General features: G+C 36.3%; 1 protein-coding gene across 1 annotated transcript in view; it reads left to right on the plus strand.

The window, feature by feature from the left end:
• The first annotated feature begins 4,298 nt into the window (after positions 1 to 4,298).
• TENM4 (teneurin transmembrane protein 4) overlaps positions 4,299 to 24,040 on the plus strand; it is a 1,293,844-nt gene continuing 1,274,102 nt past the window's right edge. The window contains exon 1 of the mRNA XM_063326345.1: positions 4,299 to 4,387. The gene's annotated coding sequence lies outside the window, so the exon portion shown is untranslated. The remainder of the gene's footprint in view (positions 4,388 to 24,040) is intronic.

Raw genomic sequence — 24,040 nt, forward strand, 5'->3', positions numbered from 1 at the left:
TCCTGAAGGATGGAGCTCATAGGAGACTTTTCTAAAAAGATTGATTTTTTCTCAGATGACTTATTAGGTGCTCAAAGGCTACAGTTATCAGCAGGATCAGTTACAAATGTTAACTTTGCATGAAATTGCAGTGGAAAATCTGGGAAAGTCTAATTCTACCATCTTGGTGACTAATTTAAAAAACAATAAAATTACTTTGCTACTTTGCACAGTTCTCGAGTATCTGAATAGATGCTTCTACTGGTTCACTGGATCCATGTATGGGTAAAAACTCAAATGTACCATGTCTCTTTTCGTGTGGGAAGCTGAGTGTCTTAAGATAATCAATTCTTTAAGTGCTGAGACACTGAAAAATGACACAACACTAAGAAGTCCACCTTGCAGCCATGTTCAGAATATCATTACAGGTTATCCTGATGTACTGTGAAAGTTAGAGCTTTGGTAATGATTTCAAGCTTTATAAACTGTAGTTGATTTCAGAAGGAAGACAAAAGACTCAATCAAAGCATTATATTCTGACTAAATTTCCACATATCGTTGTGATAGTTTATTTTATACTAGAATGTAAAGTTTTAAAGAATGTGAGAAGCAGAATGTTCATTTCCAAATATGGAGATTTTTTGTGTAAACTTGACGTCCAGATTAATTATCTCCAGGATCATCCCTTTCTTTCCTTTTTTTTCTTTTTTTTTTTTTTTTTTTATATTTTATTCCTCTCTAGGACAAAAACCAAACAAATGAACAAGCTTACTGATACATGGAAACTGCATAATTTTAAATGTACCTTTGTAGAAAAATCAGTACAAATCTCTGTTTGTCAACGTAACAGAGGCACAGTTCATTTTTTCCTATGAAACACCACAGTGCTATGCACAATCATGGTACTTCAGTTTTGTGAACACAGTTTTTTGCTTTTGGGTTTTTTTTTTGTTTGTTTTTAATACTGAAAGAGCTTTCTAAAACCAAACAGCTCCCTGCATGCCAACCCAAGTAGCACAGGTGGCATGTCTCATGTCTCCCTTCAGTCGCCAAAAATCAGATGCCTTCCCTAACCTTATCTTTTAGGTTCCCTCTGATGCAGACCACTTAAGTCAATAAAGAATCGTAAGCATGAATGGTCCCCTTCAGGTACCAGTTTGTTCCTATTAAGGAATTTAAGCTAGATGCTCATATTTGCAGTGGGAATAATTCTTTTGTGAAACGTCAAAGGGAAATTTAGTTCTCTTTAATCACTACAATCAATTTCCTTAAAAAATACCTACTGTTGGATTTCTCAGTGAAGCCTCCGTGTAATCAATGGAGAGAGCCCTGTTAATTGCAACATGCTTGGTTATAGTTTTTCTTTATATAAGGATCATAATAATCATCATGTATAGCATTTGTACATTTGTCAAGGTCAATAAAAGAAATTAATCTATTTTAATTTATTTTCAGTTGATTTCACTACATGTATCTTGAGTGTTAACAGGTTCTAAAAGTAAGTGCTATTGCACTGGTTGTATAAAACAGGGACAACGTTGTTTTAAAAATGTATTTATGGGTGCTATATTGACTTTTCTATCCATCAATCAGACACACTGCGATCAACCGCAGAGCAAATTTCTCTGCTTCCACTGATAGCACGATGGAACTCTCTTCCATAAATATCTGTATTATTCGATGTAGGCCAGCTAATAAAACTGCATTGCATTTGCCTGTGTTATTTACTGATGATGTAAATATCTAATACTCCTAAGAATGCTGTATAATATTCAGGAACTTGACCAACGCTATACCCCATCACTTAAATGGATTTAAATCCCAGATGCCTATGGTTGGCTTTGCATTTGTAGAGGAGAAATGTGCCAAGACAGTTTTCCTGCACACAGGTTAGCCTGCTTCGTGCACTGACAAGATTAATTACAGACCTCTGAACCTGATATGTTTTCTTAATATCCAACATGGCTTTTACTTTCCTCAGTCAGGCTGAAATATGTGGCTTGCTCTTGCATAATTCAACAGCAGTCTTCTCTGTGGGTGGCACTGTTTTTAGTGGTTGTAAATGCCTGCAAATTACTAAAGTGAGTGATATGATGCACAGCAGTTTGTTTAGAGTTATTTCAATGATTATGGAAAGAAGGAAAATAAGCTACTTTCCAAAATGTCAGAACATTGGAGAAGAAACACCAGTTGTATAATTTCTAGAATTTTTCTAGTTTTTATTTTGTGCATGTCCTCTTTACTCAGTGGAAAACAATACAACATGTAGATTCCACTTATTAATATTGCCCAAATTCACTTTTCATCTTGCTAATCGAAGTGTTCCAAAACTTCCTCTGGAAGCTGATAATTTTTATTTTTTTGTTTCAAATAGAATGGTGACTTAATCTCTTATTTGATAAAAGCACACATGTTTAGTAACTAGCCTTTACATAACATGAAAATACACTGCAAAATTTAATCTTCAGAGTTGGGAGTATCCCAAAACTACAGTGGTAAAAATATCTGGAAGAAAATAAAAATACTTATGTGAAATGTATCCAGCTTTATTATTCTACGAACTGAGAAGGAATACAAGTGTTCATGAAGACATAAGGCCCAGGTTTATCCTTTCTAACTAAAGGCATCCATTCGAGGTGCTGAGGATATATGAGGGCATAGCAACCCTAGGATCTCTATATAGTTAATACCGAGAGTCAGGTATTGAGAGGAAGCCAACAAGCCAACCAACAATCTAAATCACTTGGTGGAAACACAGATAAAACATACTCTGTTTTGAAAAAGAGAACTTATTTGCAGAATTTTCATTGGACTTGGCAAGTGTTTCATCAGTCCCAAGATAATTTTGATTCAACTTTTAAAGACTAAAATAATTCTGTCCCTTGGTTTATAATATTCTGTTCTGTGCTTCAGTAGGTGATCTCATTTTTCTCTTAATCCTGGGATGTAATATACCTGTAACATAGTAAAATAATATGTGCGCTTTGTGATGAAATAGTGTGCACAATGTGAGTGAACAATTAATGATATTTCTAGAGTGCTGTACTATAAAATACATGGAGTTTGAAAGAATTTCAAAGGAGCTGACCTGAAGTTGGACTAGATGACCTTCAGAGGTCACCTCCCAACCTAAAATATTCTACAATTCCGTAATCCTGGGTTTGAACGGCTAGTCTGAGAACATTAAAAACCTCTAAGTAGACAATAAGAAATTAAAAGTGGCAGAGATTTGAAAATCTGAATTCATCATTCAACGAAATACAAACAAGTACAACAAAAGGGGGTCTGTATCCCCGTGATTGTTCTGGAAATCCAAAAAGATATACTTTGCTTACACTTGTCATGAATGTAGAGTTCTTGCCGAATTGGGATTACAGTGATTTGAAGTTTAGGAAGAATGCCTTGTGGTTTTGGATCATCAGAAGTTGAAGCTTCATTTTTAATGCTGGCTATAAATTTTCTGACAAACTATTTTCCTATTGAAGAAAATCCATTTCCACTAAAACAAATTCTTCTACTGAAATATGCCAATTCTAACAAAACTTTTATCTTGAAAGGTTTTTTCAGTCCTGAATTGAATTTCCATATATGTGTGTAAGAGACAGACGATAAACTCTGAATTTCAGCCCAGAACAGTTAATCAACTCAGTGTTCGAGCACTTAACATAAAAGTCAAAGACCAATGTTGAAGTCTGAGATGTGAATGAAAAAGAAGAGAACTTGAGTCCTGTATATCATTTTAAACATTGCAGAGATCCATTCCCATTTTCTTTTTTTCTCTCCAGGCTCATGCTATTTTTTTGCAGTAGTAAAACTGGAGTATCATTATTATTATTTCAAATCCAGTCCTCTCCTAACTATGTTTTGTGTCTCTTGACATTAAAAGTGAGGAATTACCTTTATATACTACCTTGTCAGGAGAAGATTTTTGAATTTACATCAAAATAACAGTAAGACTTCAAGATATTTGACCTCGAAATTATGACATGGCATGTAAAAGTATATTTTAGATAATTAGGGAACTATAATGTGTTAATTGGATTATTATTCCTTTAGCTCCCATAAAAAAAAAAAAAAAGGCAAAAACCACACACACAAACCAAACCAAAAAACCTCACAGCAATTTAATGTCAAGGTTAAAACTTTCCACTTCTTAGTTATATAGATACACCATACAAAAGTAGTATGCAACTTGTAGATACCTGTGTAGAAATGGTAGATGAACACAATGTTCTGGAGCCCAGTTTGGGCTATTCAGTGCTATTACTGTCTCAACATGATAGATGCCTTTTTCTTATGATTTATAACTTGTCATTACAGGGCACTGTAGTCCTCCAGACAACATTAATCTATTGATGACTCTCAAGTGAAGATGTGATTGATGCAGTTACGGAAATCAGTGACATAGGTAAGCTCTTCTTTTCAAAACTTTCTTGCTGAAATGCATAGCTGTACTGTGGGATCACAAAAAATTCTAACTTCTGAGGCATGGGATACAACATTCATTGAGGCACTCATTTGTTTTAATGAATTTTCCTTTTTTAATTTTTACATAAATCTCTTCTTTAGCTTTTTAAAAAATACTTTTAAAATGCGAAGCAAAATATCTGGCTTGATAACTTTTAGCAAATGTTTTTTATCAAATATTGGATTGTTATCTCAAATCCACCCTAGGTTGATTTCTCTTTTGTATTTCTTACTGAAATGGAGATATAAATCCTGCAACGTATCTCCTTCCATTTCTCTCAATGTTTTTATACTGAATTCTCTTCTGTTGTTGCATAGACTTTTCAGTCTTCTTTTGTTCTAAAACCAGCAGTGAGAGTGACACTTACGGGTTTAAACACATAAATGAGACTCAGATTTAAAATTCTGAAGTATTATGTTTCTTCCTCTAAAATGCTGTTGATGTCACTAATAAACTTATACACTATTCCTCCTGGAAAAATATCCGCTGTATACTCCACTTAAGTACTGAAGTAATTGGAACAGGCAGATAAGTGCTTCTTAATTGAGTTTTGCAGAGGGGGGAGGGGGCGAAGATAAATGTAAAACCAAAGGAATACATATAGTCTATAATTGTCATTCTGCAATCTGGTTTGGTATTTCAAGACCCCTCACAGATGCTATACCAAAAGTTAAAAGGAACATTTCGTGTGATTTGACTGCACTGAGATTTTGACTTATTCAACAATGTAATAGAGAAAAAATTAATTTTTCCTGGTCAAAACATGACCTAATTCACTGACAACATAAGAACACACCTCTATAAGCAGTACAGATGGAGTCACCTTAAAATTATGGGTTTAACGCAAAAAGAAAAGATAGGGAACAGGAAAGGTTTATTGATATGTAAAGCTCCCACCAGAAGGGTTAGGTGAGAACAGAGAGACGACAAGCTGCATTTATAAATTAACCCCACCAAGGAAAACATTATTAAAGGCATCCCATAAGCTAAGGTAAAATGTGTAACTGCGTAATGATCTCATTCTCCTTTTCTAGCTATCCTAATCTGTCATCTTATTACAGGGCTCCAGCTATGTCATTACTGCATCTAGTGGAATACTTTATTCTGTATTGAAGGTACCAAAGTCTTCAGTCTCTGTGTGGTGTATGCAGAAATGTTGTCAGCCTAAATACTGCTACTGTATACCAACAGCTCTCAAAAGTGATCTCAAAAATGAGAAACCCCCTGAAAGTGGAGACACATCTGTCTGCACAGTCATTGCAGATATATGTTTACTGAATCCTAAATGACCTCTTTCAGTGATATTCTCCAAAAGCAGTGAGGCCAGACTCCCGTGAGTCCTGCTCTAGTTAGTGGGTGGAGGGAAATTCCTCTGTGAAATGGAGAAAGTTTCAGAGCAGGAGCCTAATTTTGAGCATTGCTCTTTGGAGATGTTGATCTTTCTCCGTTGATCATAATTAAACTCGGGGCTGTTCAGCCTCCTGGAGTTAAAGCAAACCTTTGTGACTATCTCCTCCTCTCACCCCTTTGTCTGTTGGGTTTTTCATCTTTCTGCTAATTTCCATGCATCAAACATGCAAATAAAAATCAGGCACAGACTACTTGAGTTGTTTTGATGATTTTTGCCTTGCAAATTTTGGCTTTACAATACGGCAAAATCTAGAAACTTATAACCGTGGTTTCAGACCTCCTGACATATCAGCATCTTTTTAGGAAGGAGTCTTAATCCTGCACAGGAAACGCATTCCAGCATAATGCAGAATGCTGCAGTCTTGCCCTATAAATTCCTCCTAGGAAATGCAGTGTTGCCACTAGCAGTCCTTGAGGGATCAAGGATCTCTGTTTTGTAAGAATTTTGTAGTAGATATTTGGCAATATTTGCCCTGCTTTGGCTGAGGATGTTATGCTCTAGTCCTTGGAGAGGGAACCTTACCAGAGGCAACTGGCTTCCCACAGACTGTGCAGCATAATCTGTTTGCTCAATAGTGTGTTAACAGCTGGGACAATCTTTGAGCCATGGACCTGTTGCTGAGATTTTGGCTTTTGCTCATGATTTTTTCTCATTCCTTAGCACAAATACAATTTTCTTTGCTTGAGCTTTGGAGCTCAGGTTCGGTGTCCTGTGTGCATTCTCAATCCTTTCTCTGCTATGTGAAGACACGTTCTTGGTACGACTGTCTGCCCATGAGCAGGAAAATCAGAGGCACTAGAGGGGTGGAGTTTCACAGTATGACTAATTTGGGAATGAGGACAAATCCAGTTTCCAGTTAACTTTCTTCAAGCTTTTTGCAAATTCTCTGCATCTCCGAAATAAGCAAAGCATTTGGAATTCACCTCTGTTGTTTTTGGTTTTTTTTCTGAGATACTAAAACTTTGATGACATAGAAAAGTATAAATCTCTTCCAAGATTTAGACCAAGATGATAAACATCATGCAAAGAGAGTTAAATAATGAGCATTATAATTTTCTACTCATTATTTAAATTATCAATTTTGATCATTCTTATAAAACTATCAGAATAATTCTTTATCTTTTAAGTCAGACAAAAACTAGGCAATGATATTTTTAATGGCTTTCAGGATATTATCTCAGGTTAATGAATATATATGTTCTGGTATCACCTTGTGTGCTGTAAGCTTATTATTTCATTGACTCAAGTGTTTTTTGTATTCTATTGGTTAATAAACTTTCGTTCTTGTTCAGACATTATGTGCAGAGGTTTATACATTTGGTGGGAAAATTCAGTTATTTCATCTGCTGAAATTTGAAAAAAATATCAATCCATCTTAGTATCTAGCGAATGAATAATTAAATGTGAACTTGTTTCATACTTAGAGCGTGCAAATCATAGAATCTTAGAGTGGGTTTGGCTGGAAGGTACTCATGGATGTTATCTGATCTGAACCACTCAAAAGAAAATCAATTTTGAATCTGAAGTATCTTCAAAGGGAGGGGAGAAACCAATTGTTAACTATTTTGCTTTTTCTGGTTTTGTGTGGTGGTGTTTTTTTTTTTCCTGAGATGAAAAAATAAAATATGTCCCGTATTTTGTAGATTTTTTTTTCCTTAGGAATACAGTTTAAATTCACCAGAATTACTTTAAAATTTAAGACTCATTGTGTTCTAGGACCAAGTTAGTTGTGAAATCAGAATTTAGAATTCCTAATACTCTTGTATGTTTTTAGAAATAATAGTTCTTGGCTTTTCATATTAAAAAAAATCAAAAAATCCTAAAACTAGGCACAAATGAGTAACTTGGCTCTATTCCATCTTCAATATGGAAAATGAGCAACGGGATGAGTACCTGAAATGAACTTGAAAGATTAACGTGTAAAATGTGCAAAGGAAATGTTTATTCTTCAAATTAGCTCATGTCTCTGCTAACGACATGGCAAGCAGAAATTTATTAGTTTCTTCAAGCAAGAAACTTGACATTTTGACAGCTAGAGAAGCCAGTCATTCCTAACGAGGCCACTGATCAGTACCTCTTCTGCTTTTAGTACTTTAAAGGTTTTATCTGTATTTAAAGAAAATATTTCTAACTAGAAAACTTAATGAGAAAGAAATGTTTATCTTAATGTGATCTTGTACGGTACCTTGCAATCTGCCTTGAGGAAAACATAGAAAATTACTACAACTGGGAGTGAATTTAGGAATCAAAGGATGCCAGATAAGTTGCTCCTCAGTTTGTCACATCATATCTTTGTCCTGAACAGAACATGACGAACAACCCCCAGTGCTCCTCTTTACCTATACGTGTAAAAAGAGCAGTAACAAGTCTTTGTTATGGCATCATATTGTTCCTAACAGGGAGAGGTCTTACATCTAGTTATAGATGGATCATCCCTCGATGCTCCCTGCCTGCTGTGTCACAGTGTGCTCATGGTTAGGACTGGATGCTTATTTCCTACTTGATCACTGTGATCACCAGTATCTCATGGTACACAGATCTGGAAAAGGATGCAGATCCTGAGAGAGTAATGCAAGAAAAATGACAACTTGCCTTGTTAAAAACTTTACTACTTCTTATTTCTATTGTGGCCAACACCTTCTAGGTAAATTCTATTTGCACAATGAGTGGCACTTTCTTTTGGTGCTTTCCTTGGTAAAAGGGTTGTGGCCAAGAGGCTTTTCTTAGGAGCAGGACCTATGCTAGAAACAAGATCCAAAGTACTGTGAATTCTCAAGAACTCAATATTGATCATCTTTTGCTTTTTAGCCATTCACATGGGACTTGCCAACTTATTTCTGAGGACTATAACCATCTTTGTGGACCACTGACAAAAAAGAGGTGCTACTACAGCCAGAAGCTTGGATTTGAGAGTAGAAACATATTGAGATTCTGTGTTGTATGATAGAAAGGAACATTTAGCTGTACTAATAATTAAATACCCATCACAAAATGCAGTGCCTGGACTTCTAATTAGTTTCTTATATCAAGGATGGGAAAAATTTTCTTAGTTGTAAATGGAAGAAAACTAATTAGTGTTAATTTGTGCACTGCATGTTGATACAGTCAAATACTTTTAAAACCAACTAAACATATTAAAACAAAGTATCATGCTAAATTAAAGATTAGTCTATTAAAAAAAAAACAAAAACAAAAACAACAAACACAACAAACTTTTTAGATCCGTTCCTGATTGACCTGTATTTATGCAAATTTATTCTTACTTTTGACAGGGTTTGGAATCATTAAATATCATCTGTAACAATCATAAAGCTATAACACAGGACTGCAGAAGAATTTTCAAACTAAAGGCACAGACTTCTATGTCTTCATCACCACAGATTAGCAAAATGAGAGTAAATAAAAGGTGACATGCTGTCAAAGTATCCCGATTATTCAGAAGGACGAGCAGCCCTCTTATTAAGAGATGTTCCCTCAGGAGAAAAGAAGAGTGTTTGATTCAGTGATTACATTCAATATACTAAGGTTGGATTACTGCAATCACTACATAAATGACCATAGTTAGGGATATAATGAGAATACAGGGCTAAAAATAAGGAGGTGGAACAGCAAGGAGAGAAGCTGAGTGAAGTCAAGGAAAAAGGGCAGGATATTATAGGTGTGTTTGAAAAGAGGTAGCTGCCCTGGCCAAGACTTATAGACATGACTTGTGATTTGTGGAGGTTTTTTTTATTTCTAGAAACTCAATAAAATTATCTTAACAGTTTCACCAATGGATGTTTCACACTTCTAAGAAAACAGCTGAAGCTGAATACCTCAAATCAGATGCAAGTTGCTAGAGAAATCCATGTTATTATATACAACATTTGTGAAGGAGGTTAATGTCCAATTTCCTGCAGCTTAATTTTTGAAATCATTTTCGTGTTGGTGCTATGCTTTGCCACATACTCTCTTATGTGACTGTCACACTTTATACGTTAACTTATAAGTGAATATTGAAATGAGCAAAAGGCTAATAAATAAAAGTCTTTGCAGAAGCTGGCATTTACTTAAGTGACAATGGGGTTAATTGGCAGGTCTGGAACTAATCCAGAGCTGAAAAGTGGCAAAATTGCATTACTTTTTTTTTTTTCTTTTTTTCCTTTCCTTTCCTTTTGAGAGCTGACAGTGTATAGTAGTGACTCATATCTCAGGAAGACTTCTGCTCTTTTCAAGTAGGTAAAAAAAAAAGCGATAAGGAAGGTAACTTGTGAATACAATTAATGTGAACATTGATGAAGCAAGCTAGGTGAACGTAGGCGTATGTAACCGACTCATAATTGCATTTGAGCACTCCACCCTTTGACTCCAGCATTCTACTAAAAATTCTGATACAAGGTCATTGTGCCGTCACTGGTGATGAGGATGTCCCAAAGGGGGAAAAATGTCAGGCACTAGACAAACTGTAACCTTTTTTTACACCTTCACTACTCCAATGCAAGTCAGGAACAATATTCATTCCGATGTCATCGCTCTGTTTTATGCTCTGTAATTTCACCCGTACAATGTCACCACTGTTGGTTTATGTTTCTTGAATTTGTCAAAGACGAGGCTGCAGCTACTGAAGCAAAGCTGAAACTGCATCTCTCTCCAGCACACATAATCTCCTCTGTTGCTGGGGGAAAAAAAATAAATTTCTTACACTGGAGATTTTTGTTTAGTGTTTTCTGTTTCTTTTTGCTTGTTTGTTTTTGGTTTTGTTTTTTTTCCTCTGTGGGCTTTCCACGTCTCGGTGAAAGTTGTGGTCATGTTCTTACATCTTTAATCCTTTCTTCCTCCATGGAAATGGCTTGCATTTTTTTTTTTTTTCACATAATAAGGACTTGCTTTATTTTATACAATGAGAGAGATGCACTCCTTTGCAGAAGAACAGTGCAGAATATACCATAATCCTCTAATTTCGCCTTTTTATTCTACAATCTAAGGCATTACTGAGGGAATCTGATGCATACTTTCTTATTCTTAAAAGTCCAAAGGAGACACGGGGGGAGTAATAGGAGGATGAAGGACAATACCAAAATGCGTTCAGATTTACCTTTTACCTCACAGAGATTACATGGGTCCAGCGAAATAAGCATGGAAAGAAATCTGTTGATTACTTTATGGTGATCCTCAAGATGAACCTCCATGGACACAGAGATTTCCAGTGCAGAATATCAGAACTTTAGGTGCTGAGCAGTGTGGGACGATGAAGGACACTGGGGAGGTGCCATGGCACAGTGAGGAATGGGAGCAATGTCTTCTAGCCGATGCTTTCACTGGGGAGGGAAACTATATTTCTCCCCTTTGCTCTGATGATTCATAAAAAAAACAAAAAAAAAACAAAAAACCAAAAAAACCCAAACTTTTTAGGTGATACAAGCCAAAGTGAAGGGACATATTTTGAAGTCTTTCACTCTTGAAACCACAACTATTTTTTTGCATCAGATCTACATACAAATTCCTTGCAGTCAGCCACCAAGGCAGAAGGAAATCTGAGAACACAAAATCCCCTCTGCTGGCTTCTCCTCCTAACCACTGATTTATCTTTCTTTTCAATATATAACACTCATCCTACATTGCTTAAATTGTCAGCTACCCTTAGAGTGGGGAGGCAGTTTTCTGTAGCACCATTCTGAGCTCGGGAGCATCTCTCACAATGCTTTAGAAAGTAATGAGGTTAAATGGTGCCCATGCTGTGATCCTGAGTACAATGAAAGCCATTATGCATGCTGCTGTGGAGGAGTAAAGACACATGCTTGTCTTTAAATCTGGTGACTTAGTTTAAATTCTGTGCTGAATGGATAAAGCATTACAGCACCCGTGCTTGAAAAGAGACAGACCTGACCTTCTTTGCAGACAATCGTGCCCTTTTGTAAGATGATCAGGGAAGCATGAACTTCTGTACTGGAAAAAAAGATAGTAAAAAATTACCTTGTTATTGCAATCTGCTCTGGTAGATTACTTGTAGTTAGAATGACTAATAGCAGGATGCTGAGTGACTATATGTCATAGCCCTGGTGAGGTGTGTCTATTTTATGTTCTTGTTTTTATTGCATTCCCCAAAATATCGTGGGCAGAATAATTCAATTTGGTTAAACTCAGTGAGCTAGAAACACATCTTTTGCTGTTTATTCTCTTCATTCTTTAAGCATAGTCATGTGAAAGAACACAGAAGAGGTCTAGGAAGAAGTGCATATATCCCATTTTGCTTTGCACGCTCTAGCCGTTTGATGCTGGAGCGAATTATGCAACCCATCCTCCCCTATGGCCTTGCAAAAGGGGATGCAGAGCTGAGATGAACTTGTAAAGTAATAGTACAGTTTGTGTTTGTGTGTGGGGTCATTAAAATAAATGATTTCTTTTTCTTCTTGAATGATTTTTTGTTGAAAAATGTCAGATCTAATATGAAATTCTGATCTATGTGGCACTTGCATAAACTTGAAGTTATTCCAGAGAAGCCATTAAGCTTTACATGGAATCTTCTGAGATCAAAATTTGGCTTGTCTTCAGTTATTATTTTTTTTCCTACTCCAAAATTCATGCAATGAATTTCATTGACTTACAGAAGAAGTCTTGGATTTCTCCTTCAACATAAAATAGATACTCATAGATATTTTTAGTGGAAGATTGCTATAAGAAAGCAAGCTCTTAATCAGTTGCTCATGGCCCCCATACCAGATGATGCTTACTAGCAGAGAGCTGAATGGGAGAGCTGCCAAAACTCTTAATGTAATCTGGGTTATCCTGCTTTATACAGTCAGACCCCATACTAGCTATGCTTTCTCTACATAACTTTTCTCCCCCACACCCTTTTTTTTTTTTTTTTTTTTTTCCCAGCAACTGGTTGCAATCACAGAAAGTAAATTTTTGTCTATACGGGATGATGTCAACCACAAAAGCGGCTACAGCAAACAAGCAGATAAATCACAAGTATGTGCTAGGTCCAGTGCCAGGTGTGCTGGGTAATGTTCAGGCATAAAGTAGCACTAGATGGCCTGGACAATGAGTCTGAGACGTTGGACTTACTTATTCATGTACACTTACATGTGCATGCATGATTTCCCTCTCTGGGCTTGGATTTTAATATTTAAAATCTGGCAACCCTGCTGAGCAGTTTAATTTATTGATTATCCCACTTGTTTCCATCTGGAAGAGACACAAGGGGGTAAAGAGGATGAAAAAGGCCTGTTAATAGAAAGTGGAAAAAATTGTTGATCGTTTTCCATCCAGAAAAGTTTGCATTGAAATCTATTTTCACTTTGTTTTTGTTAGCAAACCCAATATTTAATTGCTTTTGATTTTTGTTGTGGGAATAAACACGCTAAAAAATTAAAAAAAAAAAAAAGGTTTAATTGTTGCATTGTTCCTAGCAGGTCTAATAGCTTGCTCAAAAAGAACAGGAAACTTACTGTGAAAAAAAAAAAAAGGGAAAAAAAAATTTTGTTAACATTGCTTTTCCATGGAAAAAAATTGTCCATAGAAATAATTTGGGATTTTAAAAAGGAAGTTTGCTGATTTATGAATAGAAACACAGATTGTTCCTTCTAATTCCAAAAGAGATGAAATGGCTCAGTCTCTACCACTCTTGTTCTTCTGCTCTCTTTTTCTCTTTCATCCCTCTTTCTTCCTCTTTCACCCTTCCTCTCCTTGGCTACTTTATATCAAGGGGGTGATGGCGGTGGGGGAAATTGAAGGCAGGAAGGAAAGAAAAAAAGAAAAAAGAAAGAAAAAGGAAGGAAAGAAAGAAAAAAGGAAGTAAAACTGTTTAAGAGGACCTCAGAGGACTTAAATATTTTAATTCGGAAAATAAAGCTGCAAATATTTTCTCTCTTTCTTTTGTCATGTTGCCGTCAACATTCAGAATGCTAAACAAGCACAGTCTTACTGGTTTGTTTGTAGATTACAGCTGCTTTCCTTCCATTTGGCCCATAGGCCAAGTCCTTTCTTTATGCCTTGGTAGGTGGAGTAGCCCAATTCTACTGAAAAAAATGAATTCTGTGTAATGGGCAAAAATTTAGACAGTAAATCAGAAAATATAATAATCTCATATATTAAGCAATGTGTTAACTTGGTATTAACATATTTTTTAGTATTATTTTTTGTGATCTTTATTTATACAGTCTTTTTGTGGGAACAATATGAATCCCACTGACCAATATGATTTCATTTTTTTCTTTGAACTTCTCTTTCTGTCTTTAACCATCTGTTTGTCTACTGGTTTTAGCTCTGAATAAACATTGAATTCTTTCATTTAGTTAGCACTATTTACATAGCTTTTCCTAGCAGTTCAAATAAAGAAGCCAGGTGGCAGTGTCTCTAGAATTTACACGTGTTTTTCAGACATTCCTGCTGTTCTTGTGATAACAGATTTGTGGATAATCCATATTAGAGAGTCAGTTATTTGCAATGTGGAAAGCAAAGAGAAAAAAAAAAAAAAACAAAAAACAAAACCAACCGCAAAAAAAAGACCATACATAAACCTTAAGATTAAATAGCAATATGCTGTTTTTTGGTGTATGCCCACCACCACTGGCATGAATGCTGTGAAAACTCTTTTGGCATCAGTTTGTGACAGAATTATTCCTTAAAATCATGCAACAGTCTAAATGAGAGACAGGACAATATGAAGGATAATTCATGTTTTCTGTTTTCTTGCTGAGCATACATTTAATATTTCAGCATTCAACTGTACTTGAAGCAGGTGACTGACTTTTTCGTGTTATCGGTTTTATACCATTGTTGTTATTTGGGCAATATACTATCATCCAACCTGCTTCGTGAGAATGTGAGTAGCATCATGATAACTGAGGTGTATTTCAGGTCATTCAGGAATGTAGATCAGCTCTGGAATGGACTTTCTAAATGTTTATAGGTCAGCTGAAAGCTATTAAAGATGTTGCCAGATAAATCTTTTAAAAGTCTGTTTTCATTTATTTACATCATGAGCAAACGTTAATTAGTGGGACTATATTTCTGTCTTGGAAAAAAAGAAAAGAAAAAGACAAAAAACTGACAAAGAATGCATAGTCCTGTAGACATTTTCAACCCAAGTGGTTCGGTAATTTTCTGGAAAGGGGTTTGAAACACAAAATAGTTCTCCTACTTTTGCAAATAAAAGTGACCTTATACTGAGAAATAAAGGCAGCATTTGAAATCCAGAGCTAGCATTGGTAACTGCATATCTGCTGAAATTTGATCAAATCGTAAACCTCTGAAAAAACTTGTAGCTCCTTAGTGTTAGGGAGAGGCTTAGGGTCAGACCGACTGTATTGCTTTGAATGGGATATTACCTTCCAAAAGCTCTACCGTATCTCATCATTGAATTTATTTCCATATTCACTGGCAGATTTCACTGTAATAGATCTTGGCTGGACATCAGCCATGGAATGGAGGGGAGGGAAAATGCTCCCAAGGTCAAAGTTTTGTCTAGCCTTCACTTGGAGATGACGTTCAGAGGCATTGCCCCCTTTTACATTCCTAAATCATAAATTTTTGCAGCCAGATTGTGAAGATTTTGGAACTGTTAAAGTTTAGAGAACACAGGAGGAAATCTCAAAAAAAACATTATCATAATTGAGTTTCTTTCCCCACCCTCCTGTCCTGTTTTGGAGCTGGGGTCCATGTCTTTTCCTCATTTGTATTTTAACTTTGATATATTATTTTTTAAAAAGCTAATTTTCTAGAATGAAAGCGATCACATCACATTTCAAAGCCTTTACTGTGACATTAAACCTTTGAACTACTGTTAAGGAAATTATTTCCGTAAGGCTATAAGTCTGAAAGGTTATTAAAAATTTAACTTTAAAGATGGCACCCAGGCTAAAAAATAATAATTTATAAACACCACTTAAAACCTTGATTGCCTAATCTTATAAATCCCATTGCTACTTATTTTTAAAGAAAGTAGAAATTCCTATTAAAAAATACAGAAGCTTCATTTTCATAGCAGGATCTCAGAAGAAGCATGGAGATGCTAGGTCCCGTATCTTTTATGTTGTTGGAAGCTGCACGTTTGTTATACCTGTGCCTGCTACATGGAGTGAGTTTTAAAATTCCGTTCTTTTAAAACAGTTGTAAAGAAAGTGTACTTCAACTTTAGGGCATGAACCCTCATAGGAGGTCACGAGTGGAAATAGCTGAAAAATTTTAAAAAGGTGATTTAGGTGTTTAGGTTAAATGATCCCAGGACTCATTTGATTGAGATATTTGTGTTAGGAGTACCGTCTCCTTTGACTTGCCTCCAGAGGGCAACTTTTCAGTCCTTATGTGAAGGATTTTCCTGCTCTTCCTGACTTTAGAAGAAAGTATAAAAAAAGCTTCTAGCTTCTAGACTGCTAACTTCTTCAACCCAATGGAGTATTTCAAATATGTGTGACAAAATCCTGTCCTCTACAATTGTACTACCATGCTACCAGGGCTCTTCAGTAATGTTCTTAATCATATCCTTAATGTCTTCTCTGTTTTCAGCCATTTAGTTTTATGGATGTCTGCTTTGATTTATGGTCTCTGGTTTAGTATGGCTTTCAGGATTTTTTTTCTTCTTGTATCTGCTGTCATTCAGGAACGTTGTGCTTTTCTGTGGTTTGGGGCACTATTCCCAAAGCCCTTCTTTACTCCAGTCATCCTTGCTTTTCTTCATTTCTTAATGTATCACTTGTGAGTTTTTTTGTGTAAAAAAAAAATAAAAAATATTCTCAGACATCCTGAATGTGAGGTATGACTCTTCTCTTCCCTCTTCCTCACCTTCTTTCTTCCTAATAATTTTTCCTATAATAGTTAGTATTAACACTGTGCTATACAGTGTGCTAAGCAGTTGCACTTATCCTTTTAATCCTATAGAGTTATCTCTGGAGACTACGGGCAAACCTCGAGTGTCCTGGCTCTGGACTGTGGCTCTATGAGGTGTGTGTACCCTTGTGGCCCTCCAAAAGGCACCTAAAGCTCAGGTTTTCTAGATGAATTTTGAGTGCTTATGAACTTTTTCCTGTCTTTGTTAACAACATGGATGAAGCAAAAACCTGCACCAAGATGGAAGGAGCAGCTGATGCGCTGGAGGGCTGCCATCCAGAGGAACCTCAACAGGCTGGAGAGGCAGGCTGGCAGAAACCTCAATAAATTCATGAAAGGCAAATGCAGAGTCATGCGCCTGGGGTTGAATAACTCCATACACTCACACTGGTAGGAACTGCCTGGAGAAAAGAGCTTTGCAGAAGAGGACTGGGCAGCCTTAGTGGAAGAATCCATCAGACATCAGTGTGTCCTTACAGCAGTGAAAGCCAACAAAACCATGGCCTGCATGAGTAAGAGAATATCCATCAGGGCAGGGAAAGCGGCTGTTTCCTAATATTCAGCACTTGTGAGAGGGCATCTCAAAAACTGTGTCCAGTTTGGGGATTTTCAACACAGTGAAGGCCTTGGACCAAGTGACCTCTGAAGTCCCTTTCCAACCTAAATTACTCCCTGAATCTATGATTCTACTTTGTCTCCATCCTACCATGGGGTACCAGGAGATACAGCACAGAAAAAGATCCAAAAGCCTGAAAACTAGTACTTGACCTTAAAAAGTTGTACTTGTACAATTCAAGCACAAAGAAACTGAGTTCTTCTTTTTCTACTTAATGTCTGAATAATTAATTATAAACTTCTTAAACTTAATGAAAACATTACCTACTTGTAGTTTCTGGTACACTGTATTTCTCCTCATATGTCTGCAGTAAACCAAAAAAATTGGCAGAACCTTGTAGCCTAAATTATGCTTTCCAATGTGATTTTTACACTTCAGAAATTAACCACCACAAGAATAAATTAATGAGTAAATTAATAGGCATAAGAAGAGTAAATTAAAGAATAAAGGTGTTACAGCATCATAGCTCACACATAAATGTATGCATGTGGAACAAACAGAAACATTTCCAATGACAGCACACATGACGGTGCATTTCTACCCCATTGTTTCTATTCATATTTTAAATCTAAATTACAAATCCAATGAAAAACTGAAACCCCAGCTGTATATAATTTCAGACCTTAAATAATAATTTTATAAGATGTAATATATATATATTTATCCTAAATTGAGGATCCTTCCCTTTAAAACTATTTTGCTGTGAGTGAGTGAAAATGGATATGATTTGATGCATAGTGTGGTGTTTTGTGCATGTTTAGCACTTCTCTGTCTGTAATGGGGTTTGAGTAATTACTCACCCAGGAAATTATCAGGCTACCTGATCCACATGGACCACATAGACTCCTTCCGGAAACCTCGGAAAAGATTACTGTATTTCACAATTGAATTACTTTATATAACTTTACTAGTTCACAATGATAAAGACAGAGAACTGTACAACATGTGTGACACATAAATGTTAAGTTACGGTAACTTCAGCTTTTCCAAGTGCTTGGTATGCCACTTGGAATGAATTCTCTCATTACCCTTAAGCGTGCCAACTTGTCATAATAGAAAGGGCAACTATGAAACTGCATGAGAACATTAGACTGACATCATTTTACTTCTGCAGCTTTGCCAATTAGTTTGTATAAATATCACCTTCTTGAGAGACTAGAAGAATGAGTGACGAACTCATGGATCTGTCACTCATGAAGCACAAAATACTCACATAAATAAACACTTCTCTCAGAACATATGAGTGGTCCCTGAGAGTAATGATTCTTTGTGCATTTTGAAACCCTGTGGAGTCTTAAATTACTTTTATGAACCGATATTGTGATCGAGGTTGTGCAGATTCTAATTCATGCTGCAAAATTATGCTCCAGGAACTGAAGGTCTTTAAAACAGTTTTCTGTACTGAAAGTCAATGAGGTAACCTTAAAAACAATGAGCAAGCATAACTTTGGGGTGAGCATCTTGATGCTTCAAAGAAGCATAAAAACAATAGATTGGAAGGCACTGAAATATTTTCTGAGATACTTTCCCCGTGGGGAAAAGCTTGAGAATTGACATCACAACCATTGGAGGCCATCACATTTTCATGCAGTGAATAGTTTCCCACTGAAACCTTGGTCCTGAGTCCTGTCTTTATCCCATTTGTCTTTCCATCATGGAGGTTAATCCCTCTTATGGGAAGAGTTGCTTCATTTTACAAATTTGCATGTAGTTACTGTGCAGACCTCTGCAGCTGGGCTAGATGCTTCAGCCTTCTTGCATCGTCCACAGAAACACTGAGATGGATCATGTCTTGATGATGTGCTTCTCTTATTTAGTCTAAGAAGATGCAGGATGACTGGTTCAGAGATAGAGATCTACCTTAGAACAGATAACTTTGTCACAAAATCTTGTACGATTTTTTTCGCCCTAAACATGTTGAATTTGGGAGCACTCAGGACATCAGTCAAACCACCCTGTTTAGATAGACTAGTGAAGCCAAGGCTGGGAAGAACTCTTACAAATATCTGATCTGATCCTTTCATTAATGTGCCTCAATTTCTTACCCAAGCTCTTCTGAAGAAAGCCTGTACATTTATTTGAGATAGATTATATCTTTTCGAAAGATATCCAGGCATTGACATTATTAAACAGGGAGTCCCAGGTGCTGTTTACTCTAGTTAGAAAACGTGCAGTCTGTCTCTCATATGCGTGTGTTTAACTTCGGTTTCCAGCTGGTAGATTTTACTAATTTATTTTTTTTTCTTGAATTAAAGAGTAATCAGCTGTCAGAAATCTCTTCACCGTACACATATTTGTTAGCAGGTCACAGATATTACTAGAGCTACTCATAAATTGCGTCTATGGAGGGGTGGTGTGTGTTTTGCTTTGTGCTTTTCTTTTTTCTCTCAACCCTTTTCAACCATTTACCTTTCTCTTTCCGGTATACATGGCAGAATTTAACAGATGGTATATCAGGATCTATGTTTCTTTTTCAAGTCTAGTGACCTTTTGAAGTCACCAGATAAGAGAATGCTGGGATCTTGCTTAGTTTGAGAACATGGCTGATATTAATTTTTCATAAAGGATCAATTTTTCGTATGCCTCACAAATACACTACATAGAAATAAGTCCCACTTGCAAAGCTTTAATTACTTGTTCATCTACAAATTTTACCAACAGTTATTTTATATTTCATTACACATAATTTCTAAATTTAGTGAATAACACTAAACTGAGACAAATCCTCTGAGATATCCCACTTAAAGCACTCTCACTGGCGGATGGTTCTCCATTTTAGGTGACATTCTAAAATCTAATGATGTGTTCCACTTGATTTTACATTTTGTCATTTATATTATTTTATTTTATATTAAGCTTTATTTGAACATCATCTGGGATTCTGCCCAGCATTTCTGTGTAAATCAAACTTTTGATTTCATAAAAAATAATAACATTGTGCGACAGTATGTAACATCCATAAAAACATTTGTGTGGCTTTGATTTCATTATCAATATGAGCTCCTGTGGTTGGCATTCCACACTGTTTTATATGATTGTGCCTGAGATTGAATTGAAACTAAATGTCCCAATTAATCCTTATCTTTTCCTAGATAATGCAACAATGCCAGTTTATTTACTGTCCTCCCAGCTCTTTCAGTATTGTTGCACTACCTGTTACAAATCAGTAGTACAGATTCAGAGTTCTGTTTGTTACAATTTTTATGGCTCTTGAATCAAGATATTTGGATTGGTTAATTTAAAAATGTTTAGCAGATTCTGTTTAACAGCTACCCTGATTACCAGTGGAGAAAAAATATTTATTTTTCAATGGGAAATATATACTCTGCTCCTCTTTAAAGCTGCATTCAAAAATCATGTTGACAGACATGGTTTTTCCTTAGAAGTTTTTTTTTTTTTATTTTATTTTTTATTACTCATTCTGAGATAAGTATGAAAGTTTAAAGATTTGTAGTAGGAAGTAGAAATGAACATCTGATTTATTTTCTATCTACTGTACCTGTTTTAATTAATGTCATTCAGATTAAAATGATGGGAAGACTAGAATTTGATCATGAAACCTGGTTTGGAGTTTACAGAGACTAATGGAAACACTGTTGTTGGTGAGTGTGGACTCCAGAAAAAGAAAAAAATAATCTCTCTACGTATGGCATAGGAGAGTTTAGATCTGTGGAATGATCAGCACTAGTTTGAGGTGTAGCAACAGGTGAAGAGATAGAAATAACGTGCAGAGCAGTAGAACTGTAATGTCTGAGAAACAAGTCTAATTATGTGGAATTTTAATATCCTGTGAAGTGTAATTTGATGAGGGGAAAATTACCTGCAATGCACCACCTGCTGCTGAATACTCTGCCTGATCCTCTATTCGGAAATCTAGGAGAAGCAAAGGAGAAAAGATGGGTGACACCTTAACTTTATCTGTAGAAACAAAATAGTTTCCTTATCTTCTTTTCTGATCTGTAATCTGTGCTTTAAATAGAAATGAAATTACTTCATGGAAACAGCAGTACAGAGAAAGATATAATCTATTTTATTAACTGAAGCACTACACTTCATTACTGAGATCTTTATCTTTCTATTTTTTTAATTAAAGCTAATGACATTTGTCGTCAGTGGTAGTGCTAACCGTTTGATGTCCTGAAGCCTAAACAGGTAATCCCAGGGATTAGACAGCTCACTAAAGAATTGAGCCTTTGCTTGCAGGGCCTGGGAGCAACCAGCTGCTGTAAAAAAAGGTCTTCTGTAAAGGAGCTACATCGAAAGCTAAACTCCATACTGGGGTCCCCCTTCTGCAGCAGAGGGGTGACCTCCAAACTTCAGTTTCTATTTTATCAGGAGGAGAATGCTTCTACAAAATTGAGGTAACCTGGGAAATTTCACTCCCGTGTAATGCCATTTTGAGTCTGCAGAGCACTTATGGAATATTATCTTCTGGAGGTATGAATACTGGAGATCCATTCCAGAAGTTATGGGAGGAAAAGAGGATACTTAACATTCTTCCAACACATCTCTATTGACTGCTGTAACATCCAAGCTAACAGCAGCACCATTTCCAAACACAGAAGGAAATTTCTTTCCTTTCTCAAACCTTCTACTGATCCTCTGGGGATGAGCTTGACCTGGTTTACTAAAATTAGATCACCTCCACCTCTTCCCAAACTTTACTGTCAGCTATGTTATCAAGTTCTTCTGGGTATCGCAACACTATACCGATGAGTGCAGAGCAGAGACCCCCGAATTAGTGTTGCTCCTAGCCAACACATTCATCCAATGCACTTCATACTGTGTGGAAGGAGCACCAGGTCTGGAAGGTCCATTTTTGTGTCATTAAGCTAATTGGTTCTTCTGGCTCATTCTCTTCCTTTCTAGCGTTAGTGGACACAGAGCCAGCTTTGGCATCCTAGCCTCCACAGTGCACACATGCTCTTTCTATGTTTGGGTAGTCACCGAACCTTAGGATCACTGGGACTTTTTAATGCTAAAATTTTATATCAAAATTACATTAAATATATTTTTTCTCTGTGAAAACACATTGATGTGAAATTCTCACAACTCCAAGCATCCACTGTTTGCACACACTGTGGGCGTTTTGATCAAAACACCCTAGGGAAACAATTTTAACAAAAAAAAAATACATTTGTTCATAGTTTCCAGTATTTTTCCAGGAATATTTTCTTGCTAGCCGTCCTTAAAACTATCTTATCCATTCATCTCAATCAATTACTATATTTACATTCCAGCTTCACTAAGGTCTTGAAAACTAGTTAATGCTTGTTTCAGCTCTTTGAGATCCCATGATGGGAAGTATTGTGCATCAGAGCAGCACCGCCTATTAGATGTAGTGTAAGAGATGTGGGACAGAGAAAAGAAAAGTGTGATTGGAATACCTGGTGGCTGGTACATGCCAGGAAAATTATTAGCCTGTGAAATCTTCCTTCCAGGGAATTATCATTGTTGCAAAATATTTCAAACTAGACTAAACATTGTTTGAAACCACCCCTCACTTGAAATGGGATGATTTATATGATGAAATATGTTGTTAGCAAATAAGACTGGGAAGTGTCACCTCCTAACTGATGTGTCTATGGGTTTGTACTGCTGACCAGGCTTAAATCACAACAGGGTTAAACTACCAGAAGATATGGGTGAAACTTCAGTGCTGGCTCTCCATGCCTCCAATAAAAACACCATTAAGAGACCGTAGGCACATCCATAGCTTCTCTATTTTAAAACCTCTGGAGTTCTCTGGCTGTCAGAGACAGTCAGAGGAGAGAGAGAGAGAAGATTTACATCTGCAAATTTTCAGCATCCTAATGGCACAATAATGACATTGAGGATTCTAGTGTTAATCCTGAAAGAAGTACAGTTTTCCAGATTTTTTATTTTCTCATATATACATTTGAAAGATTCCTTAGAATGATGTTGATTGCCTACAGGAACGTAAAATTTGGCTATGAGACACAGCGATCTTGCTACCTCCTCATTAAGATTGACAACCACCAATTTATACCCCTATCAATCATGAGATTATTCTTGGAAGCTTGTGACATTTGATCCTTCTGCTCTTTTTCAGGGGGGAAAAAAAAAAAAGAGTTCTTGACATAGATTGTGACATGATTAATTTTTCTTTATTTATTTATTGTTCTTTTTCCCTTTCTCCCTCTCCTTCTCCTAAGGTAGATAAAATGGCTTTAATGGATCTGGGTTTTCACGGTGTATCAGCAAAGCAATCCCAAGTAAGGTCAGAATTCAGAAACAGAAACAAACAAAATATCTAGATCGAAACATCTCAAATATGGAAGAATCAAAACAGAGCACAGATGGCAACAAGAGTAGCTTCCCAAAGCTGCTTTCAAAACTTTGTCCTTTCATTATTACACTAAAATAGCTCAGTCTTCGCAAGTGAATCTTACCTGTTTCTGGATAGAGGAAAATAAATAAATCAATAATTTGCACAAATCAATCATACAGGTTATTTAAATGTTAAATTGCAGAATAAACCATATTGTAGATGGAATCAGCCTAACTTTAAGTTTTCTCTCCTCAAAGACTGCCAGTGAGCACTACTGGTTTGCTCCAGCAGTGTAGCGTAGTGTGCAGGTTTGTCTAAATGGTGGAACTCTGTCCACTCCGTGTACAAGTGACTGAACAGCTCAACAGATGGTCATGACCCCTGGATCATTCCCAGGCTCCCCCTGGATTCAAACCAGATACATCATGCCCAGGATATCTATAGTTTTCAAAAGGAGCATGCAAA

Source organism: Chroicocephalus ridibundus, chromosome 1 (assembly GCF_963924245.1).
Source record: "Chroicocephalus ridibundus chromosome 1, bChrRid1.1, whole genome shotgun sequence".
Classification (NCBI taxonomy): Eukaryota; Metazoa; Chordata; class Aves; order Charadriiformes; family Laridae; genus Chroicocephalus; species Chroicocephalus ridibundus.